Source organism: Ips typographus, linkage group LG1 (assembly GCF_016097725.1).
Source record: "Ips typographus isolate SLU linkage group LG1, UJ_Ityp_2.0, whole genome shotgun sequence".
NCBI classification, from domain to species: Eukaryota; Metazoa; Arthropoda; class Insecta; order Coleoptera; family Curculionidae; genus Ips; species Ips typographus.
In genome coordinates, this window is record NC_138422.1 from 31,091,574 (window position 1) to 31,101,174 (window position 9,601).

Here is a 9,601-nt window from a genome sequence, read left to right on the forward strand (position 1 = left end):
AGGTTAGGTTAGGTTAGGTTAGGTTAGGTTTTTTTTTTTTTTTTTTTTTTTTATAGAGGTTGACAGAATCTGCCTTCCAGACTGTGAGCTTGGCGTAATGCGATCTTGGTTGCTCACATAGTGTCGGGTTGGCCGTCCCAATCCAGAGATCACCGAACGACTAAACTGCTTTCCTCTTTCTGCGTCTTCGAAAATAACTTCTTACTCGGAACTATCTGAATAGATTTCCGTCGAGTAAGTTTTTATTAGGCCATGCGGTTTATAACGACTCCCATTGTCTTTCTTCTTTTTCTTTAATTGACATGATGCTTTTTATCATGTTATGTATGTCGTTCCATTTTTCATTAGAGCTGACCATCGTGTCTATAATGTTGTTACATGTAAGTTTCAGTCCACAGTTTTCGTTTGTATCAGTCCGTATTGTGTCCCATCGTGGGCAGTAAAGATCGTGTGTTCCGCGTCGTCCTTTGCGTTACAGTAAATACACACATCATCATGTTTTTCCTAGTCTTTTGGTGTAAGTCCTAAATGCTCCATGTCCGCTTTAAAAACTGAGTCATGTAAAAGTCCGTTCGTCTGTGTTCACAGTGCTTCCAATCTGAGATATTTTTGATTATTTTCTTTGTCCATGCCGCCTTTGTAGTTGTCTCATTCCATCTTGCGGACCATTTTGCTACAAGTGTGTTCTCTTGATCACTCCTAGATATTCTGCGTCCTTCTTTCCTCTCCAGGTGACACTCCCTGCGTAGCTGCAGGATTAGGTCGATGGGTGGTGTCCCCGTTATCACCTGCAATGCCTCGGACGAGACAGTGCGATATGCCGATGAAACTCTGAGTAGCGCCTTTCTTTGCGCTCCTTCCAGGATTATCCTGTACTTGGCAATGGAAACTATGTCGGCCCATATTTCTGCAGCGTATGTTATTGTGGATTGCGCCACGCCATACAGCAACAGCCTTTTCTGGCTGCTGGGTCCGCCAATGTTTGGCATAAGTCTCGCCACTGCGTTGACCTTTTCCAGTGCCTTCGACGCCGTGACGCTTACGTGATGTCCGAACTTCATATTCTCACCTATGTGGCAACCAAGGTATTTCACGTGCTTCTTTGGTGTAATTGTGTGGTTACCAATGTTAAAAGAGAGATTAGATCTGTCTCTCTTCCCACTCAGCACCAGAAACTCGGTTTTGTCCAGGGCGAGTTCCAGGTGATTGCTGGACATCCAGGTGAGAATAATTTGCACCGTATGGTCTATCTTTTCGGCCAGTTCAAAAGTGTCCTCAGCGCTGATGACTGTCGCCAAGTCGTCCGCGTAACCAACAGCCTCCACTCCCTCTGGGAATGGCAATTTAAGCAAGGAGTCATAAAGAATATTCCACAGGAGGGGTCCGAGAACTGATCCCTGCGGAATGCCGGCCGAAATTCTGTGCTTTATGCTCCTATCCTCCACCACTCTGCCGGTAAAGTAATCCACTACCAAATTGATTAGGTAGCGAGGAGTGTTCCGAGTTTCCAGGGCGGCAATAATCTTTGTCCAAGGAGCGCTGTTAAAGGCGTTTTTTACATCAAAGGTGATCATAGCTGACCACCTTTGGCCCCTTCCGTGGGTTCTTTGGCTATTCCCCAAGTCTAAAACCCGTTCTATGGCTTGGATAGTGCTACGGTGTTTTCTAAAGCCGTATTGGTTTACGGACAGTCCTTCTCCCGCTTCTAGAGACTGCTCTAATCTCTCTTTGATCAGGTGTTCGGCCAGTTTAGCAAGGGAGTTGACTAAGCAGAGCGGCCTGAAAGAGTTGTCCAGCGACAACTCTTACCTGGCTTTTGGAGCAGTATAAGTCCGGCTTTTTTCCAGCTCCTGGGAAGTTTCTGCTGGTTAAGAACGGCGTTCATGGTTTCCAGCAGCTGCTCAGGGACCAGCTTAACAAGTTCTTTGACGAACTCCGCAGGAATTCCATCTGGGCCTGGAGCTTTGCCAGTTTTCAGCTTCGCGGCAGCCTCCTGTAATTCCCCCATCGTGAACTGTGGGATCTCAGTGGTATGGGTCTGCTTTGATAGGATGTCAGCCCTTGTTGGAAACAAGGAGTCGATGATTTGTCGCTTTCCTCTCCTCAGTGAGCTGGAAAGTTGGTTTAGTGCCCTTGAGGCTGCTCACCACCAGCTGGTAGCCCCTTCCCCAAGTATCGTTGTTTAACTCGGCGCAAAGAGCTGTCCAATGTTGTCGCTTGCTTTCACGAATCAGTCGGTTTAGCTCCCTTTTGCAGTCCTTATAGGATGCGAGTGCCTCAGCGATCGAGTCTATGCCTCCAGAGTTGGTAAGTAGTCTAGAGTATTTGCGCCTATTAAAGATGCATTCTTTCCTTTTTAGGTTTATCCGGTCGGACCACCAATATGGGAGGGTTCTCTGCAGCTGCCTTCCTCTAACAGACGCTTGTAAGTAAAGTTGCCTAGCCGCGCCCGAGCAGCGCTTGGGGTCAGAGATTGATGTCTTGAAGTCATTAGTGGTAAGTAGTTCGTTTAATCTGTTTTTGTCGATGACGGTCTTTTCCCGGAAGGTTCTTTTCGTTGGTGTTGTTTTCTGGAGTTGGAAAAAAATGTGCTTGTGGTGAGTCATTGGCTCATTATCCAGAGTGGTCCAGCCCACCGCGTGATGTCAACAGGGTATCTGATATAAAGGTCACGTCTATGTATGTCTGTGAGCTTCCTCTCACGAAGGTTGGCATGTTTGGTGCGTTTATAGGTGTCGCTCCTAAGGTTGTGGCGGCTTCAGCCAGCACGTCGCCTCTTCGGTCGCTACTGGGAGACCGCCACATTGGAGACTTCGCATTGAAGTCTCCCAGTAGGATAAAGCTCTTGTTCCCTGCCCTCATCCGTGTGCCGAGATTATTCACGAATTCACGAAGGCGCTATCAGGGCAGTTTGGTGTGACATAGCAGCAGACAAGGTCGAAGTTAACGAAACTGATCGTCAATATACCTTCCCCTTTATCTACACGGCGGACTTGCAGATTGCTGTTTATAAGCTTTACCGCGACGTCCCTTCTATTATCACTGATCCAATTTCTCCCGCTTGCGATCTTTTTATTGGGCTCCGCAGCAATTAATATATCAACATCCTTTTCGAGAGACGTGGCGTATGCTATGTCATGTGCTGCATAGCTCCTTCCGAGGTTAGTCTGTAGTAGATTTAGTTGCGTTTTAGTTGTTCGTGTTACTTGTCCAAGGGTCTCGGTAGTAGTGTGGTCGTTATATGTCATTGTTACTATTGTCGTGTCTGCCCTTGCGAGTCCTTTGTATGGCTCTACTGTGGTGGGGGCACTGTAGGCTGACGGCTGAGTGTTTTTCAGTGTTGCATAATGGGCAGTACACTGGTCCTTTACAACTTGCTGCTCTATGTCCTGGTTGTCCGCATCTCAAACACATCTGTGTACGGTCCGGGCCGTTGCAGTTTTTAGTGGAATGGTTGTACGCCCAGCATCTGGTGCATTTGGCAACTTCTATCCTCTCAGTTATCCTACATCGGGTGAACCCAATTACAACCGATCCGCACTGCAATAGCCGTTCAGCAATTTTACTGTCAGCCCTGACAGTGGCATTTTGGCAGTCGCCATAGCATGGCCTAATATTTGTGACTTCCATAGTGCCTTGGGTGCCCAAAGTGATGGATTTTATGGCCCCTTCTATTTCAGTTTTGTCTGTTATGGCATCTATGTTTTTTATGTGCAGTATACGTTTCTTGCCCGTTTTTAGCACAACGTCTTCCTTAGCAAATGCGTTGTTGGTGAGAGTCTTTTGTAATAGGGTGGCATTGATGCCGTTGTCCATTGTAATGAGAACGTCACCGTTTTTGGTTTTTATGATCCCGTCGAGTGTAGGTTTGTCTTTTTGTTCTGAGATAGTGTCCTTGATAGACTTGAGTACCTGAGAATATTCCCTGCCTTGAGTCCTGACAATTACGGCCGTCTTTTGTTTTCTAGGGTCCACCCTTTCCTTGGGAGCGACGTTTCCGCTGCGTGATGGGCGGCGTTGAGTAGCGGTGGGTTGCCCAACAGTTTCCACCTGTGGTTTCCTCAACGATGTGGTGCGTCCTTGTTCGGTAAGTATCTTGTCCATTACTGATTTTGGTCCGTGTATTTTTATTTTCAGGTTTTTCCCGCTGGTGGCAATTTCAGCTAGTTTCCTGATCGTCTCCGGGTCTGCCTCGGTAATTAATGGGACTGACAGATCTGTGCATCCATCTTCGCTGGCGGTTTCTGCTAGAGTTTGAAGTGCAGTAAGTATTGTTTTGGGTTCACTGTTTTGAATAATCATTTTGTAGATGTTCCTGTGCCTCTCCAACCAAGCGCCCTCTTTTTTGTATTTAGTCGAGAGTCTGATACATCGCGGGTTTGTGTCCTCAGTGTCGTCCTCTCGCAGCTCTGGGATGTGGTCTGCCAGGATCCTATAAATGCCTGTATCCAGCGCTGTTTCGGTGCCTGTCAGGAGTATGCCAATGTCAGGTTTTTCTCTGTGCGTTAAAGGGTTTCCAACTACTAGTGTCGTGCGCTTGAATGATTTTTCGGTCCAGTTTTCTTCAAGAACGGCTTTGAGTTCCTCTAGCGTGTTAGGCTGGATAGGGCCTACGGTGTAGTATTGATCGTCCATATCGACCGTTATTGGCTTACTGTAGTCTTCGGTCGGATCTGTCTGAGTCGATTGCTCAAGTGTAACTAGTTTATCCTGTACTGTTGCCGTAGCGGGTTTATTCCAGGTCTCTATGGAGTTATCCACGATTTCCTCGAGCCAGTCCCACATCTCCATTCGGTTGAGCTTGGCTGCTTTCCGGGATAGCTGGATGCTAATATCCTTGATCTGTTTTTTCGTGTTTCTATCTATGTTGTCCGCCAGTCTCTCGCAGAGTTGAGAAATTACCATGAATCCATCTAGGATGGCCCTGGCTTTGGTAATTGTCTGGCAGCCTTGTTTTGCACCTTGTTTTGTTTCGCCTTCCTCCGTTTCGGGAGAGTTGGGTCTCTTCCGCTTGTTTGTGCAAGCAAGTCGACGCAGAAACTGGTCTGGGCTTTCCTGTTCCTCAATAACAAAAATGTCGTTTTCTAGTGTCTGGTTGTTTACGTCAGTAGCTGACGTGGCCGCAGTAGTTGGCTGACGGTCGGGGGTGGCCTGCGCCTGCACCATCTCACCGACCGATACTGGGGTATCCCTCCCCTGCATCGTAAACTTTTTATCCTTATGAGACTTTTCCATGATAATTTTTGTTTGTTTTGTTTTAGGTAAGTGGAACGAAAATGGATACTCCTTCGCCCTCGGTTGCCCTAATACCGTCGGAGTCGGATACACCAAGGATTGCCTCGCGGCTTGAGGATGGGAAAAGGTAAGTAGGGGAAATCATACTTTGGGGGTAAGTATAATTTCAGCTAAGGTACCTCGAGCTTGCCAGGCCCGTACCGACAGTGTCGGCCCCTGCGAGTCCGCTAATGGATGGGCTTCCCCCCATCCTTGCATCCCTTCAGCGCGCGACACACCTTGAGAATTGGGAGGCGTTATAGTGGCCTCACCACGCGATCTTGGGAGCCAAGATCCCCGTTCATCCGGTGGCCCCCGACGGGACGGCGTGTATTTCAACAGTCGCCCCGGCGGAGACCACCGGGTGTTTACGGTGTGATGACCACCTGGGGCCGAGTCTTCTGCTCCGAACGCGCGGGTTTTAAGCCGCGGTCTTCACATATCCCCCAGCAGGCCGGTTTTCCGAAGAAATTCCGACCATTTCCCAGGTGTATGAGCTGTCCTTGGCTTCGGTCCCCATCCCCGTCCCGTCGGGCCCGAGGAAAGAGACCTACTATGCCTCCCCACCAACGTCAAGGTCACACAGCTCCTTGGGGAGGAACCTAACCTAACCTAACCTAACCTAACCTAACCTAACCTAACCTAACCTAACCTAACCTAACCTAACCTAACCTAACCTAACCTAACCTAACCTAACCTAACCTAACCTAACCTAACCTAACCTAACCTAACCTAACCTAACCTAACCTAACCTAACCTAACCTAACCTTTTTTTTTTTTTTTTTTTTTTTTTATAGAGGTTTAGAGAATGCTTATCTATGCAGACCTAGGGCATTGATGTTCGGATGTTCTAGCGCCCTAGGTACTGTTGGACTCCGGCTACTAGGCCGACCAACTAAACTCCTTCCCTCTCTTCACCCTTTATCCACTCCGGAAACCGCCTCCCAGCATTACTTCAGGTGGAGGGTGGAAACCAACTTCTTTGTTGTTTCTTACGGGTTTATCCGCTTTTCATAGTCTGCCTTTTCCTTCATTATAGATGATATCATTTGAGCAGCTATATTCCATCCTTCTTCTGATTCCATCATTACGTCCCGAATATTAGTCTCCGTTATTGTCTGTCCCCATTTTTCGGCCGCCAGTTTTCGTTTATCCGAAAAGTTTCTGCAGTGGAAAATGGTATGTGACACATCGTCAGGTAACTCGCAAAACCAGCAGGTGGGATTTTCTTTTTTCCTAATTTTATAGAGGTAGGTCCCAAAAGTGCCGTGCCCTGTCATCGCTTGCGTGAGGAAATAGTTTGTCTCTCCCCATTTACGATTTATCCACTTGTCAACATCCTTGACAAAGGTTTTAGCCCATCCTTGGTAGGAGTTCCACCTCATCTGCCACTCCTGCATCAGCTCCCTTCTGTGTTTTATTTGTTCTTCTTTAGCTTCGCCATAATTTCTCTCTCTTTCTATTATTTGCAGGTCTATAGGAGGAATTCCTGCAATGACCTGGACCGCTTCAGTAGACACTGTGCGATACGCAGCTGAAACCATTATAGCCACTCTGCGGTTAATCCTTTCAAGGATTTTCAAATAGCTGACCTTCTCAATAGCTTTTCGCCAAACAGGTGCTGCGTACAGTAGTGTAGATAGAACTGCACTGGCTAGCAGTTTTCTCTTACTTTGCCGAGGTCCCGACACTTTAGATGTTATTCCTGCGAGCCTGTTTATTAGTTGATGGCACTTTTGGCTCACCTGCTTGACGTGTTCCCTCATTTTCATATCTTTGTCGATATGTACGCCAAGGTATCTGACGCTTTTTTCGCTTCTAAATTCTATGTCTGTCATGTTTATGGTAATGTCCAGACATTTTCTTCTTCCTGCAAGGATTACTATCTGAGTTTTTTCCGTCGCCACTTCCAGATCCATTTCTCCTAACTCACGTGTGATTTGCCGCATCGTATCTTGTACCTTGCTTGCTAGATCTTCCTTATTTTTTCCAGTCACTACCATAGCCAGGTCATCGGCGTAGGCTACCAGGGTTACCCCTTTCTCCACTGTCGTTTTGAGGATTCTGTCATAAAAAATATTCCACAAAGTAGGTCCCAGTATTGACCCCTGTGGAACACCGCAGCTCATGATGTGCTCGTTCCCAAGTCCGTCGATTATTATCCTTTCCGAGAGGTATGACTGTATTATTTTTATTAAGTACTCTTCTATGTTATGCTTTTCTAGGGTTTGTATAATTCTGCTCCACGAAACCGAGTTGAAGGCGTTTTTTGACGTCAATCAGCACCATGGCGGCAAACTTTTTATGCGTGTATGATGTTTCGTTCACTTTATCCACAACATCCTGGACTGTGCGTATCGCATCTATTGTCGATTTGCCCTTTCGGTATCCAAACTGGTATTGGCTGATCATGTGTTTGTGCTTCGACTCCTGGATCAGTCGGTTGTTTATTACAGCCTCCAAGAGTTTGCCCACGGTGTCCAACAAGCATATCGGTCGATAAGATTTCTCCACCGCCTCCGGCTTGGTTTTCTCAATGAGGACCAGATGAGCCCTCTTCCAGATCCTCGGAAACTCTCCCCTTCCAAGACAACTATTAAAAACGTCCAGAAATATTTGCATATTTCTCTGAGCGCTAATCACCGCTATCTCCGGTGGTATGCCATCTGGCCCTGGTGCTTTTTTCTTTTTTATTTGCAGTGACGCCGTCATAAGTTCCGCCTCTGTGAAGGGTGGAAATTGGCAAGTTGCAGTCCTGACTGGCCATGCGATTCTGTCGTGAGCCGGGAACAATTTGGTTATCTGTTTCCTAATTGTTTCCACAGTGGCTGACTTTTGTCCTGTAAGTCGCTGCATGACAACTTTGTAGGCCTTTCCCCAGATATTTTCGTCTAGGTCTCTGCAGAGCTCCTTCCACTTTTCACGTTTGCTCTTGCGAATTTCCCTTTTTAGCCGAAGTTTTGCTTCCTTTAGGTTATTTCCTAGCGCCTGTTCATCCGTGATTGTGTGCGGCATTGCTCGTAGCCTCGTAAGTCTCCTCCTGATGATGTGACACTCCTTTCGCTTCTCAGCCACAGATTGATTCCACCAGTAGACCGGTAAATATTTCGGGTTAGAAGAGCCTGACCTCTTTAAAGTTTTATTGCAGTGTTTTGTTATTTGCTCCATCAGTTTTTCAGGTGTTTCGGGTTCCCCAGCAGAGAAGATCTCCGAGGCTGTCCCGGCAAAGGCCTCCAGTGCAGTAGGTGAGATTTTCCATTTTTTTACAGAAAGTTCTTTTTTCCTAGTTACTTTTTTTTTTAGGTTAATGTTAAACTGTATTGTATAATGGTCGCTGAAGTTTTCGGTTTCCACATCCACCCTCCATCCCTGAATAAACAGAAAAGAGTCTTCCGATCTTGCAGTAAAATCTATTACTGATCCCTGTCCTCTAGAACAGGTAGGTGTCTCTCCCTGGTTGCAGACAATCATGTTGTTAGCTGTCATCCAGTCTTCTAGCAGGTTTCCTTTGGCGTTACGAGTGCTGGAGCCTATTGCCGGGCTCTTCGCATTCCAGTCCGCTCCTAGCACTACTGGTTTTTTGAACCTTCTTAGTTGTCCTTCCAATTCATGGAGTAGCGTCTCAAAGTACACGATCTCTCTGTTTGGCGAGAAATACGACGATACAAGGACGACACACGAGTATTCCACGATTACAAAACCATCACCATGTACACATTTTAAAATATTTTCTTGTATGTTTGTATAAATAAAACTATCACAGTGAATATCACAGAAGAAATTTTTGGATCTTGCTTTGTTTGGCTCTTGTCCTATCACAATATCTGTACCCTCTTCTTTTATTCTTTGTATTAAAAGGTCCTGTGCTGTTATGCATCGGTTTAGGTTGACTTGTAGGCATTTGAACGATATTTCCGACTCTATGCTTTGTCTATTTTTGCGGGGAGGCCTACTTGTCATGTTGAGAGGGGATATTCATCTTTTTTTTCCTCCACTCATCTACCGCTCTTCTGTACGCCGGACATTGGCCACTTTGAGCTTTGTGTTCTCTATTTTCCGAGCACACGTAGCAGCGGGGACTGTTTGTGCAGTTTTTGGCTTCATGTCCTTCTTGCAAGCAATTGAGGCATTTTCCTTTCACCTTGCTTTCCTTTTTACACGCGTTGGCCATGTGTCCAAACTCGTTGCAGTTAAAGCATTTTACTGGTTTGTTTGCATCTTCAATTCTGCAATTTATCCAGCCAATTCTGACTTTTCCTGTTCGCAGTAACAATTTTGCCTTTTCTACAGGTAGCGTAGCAAATGCATACTTTTGTTTAGCTCGGTT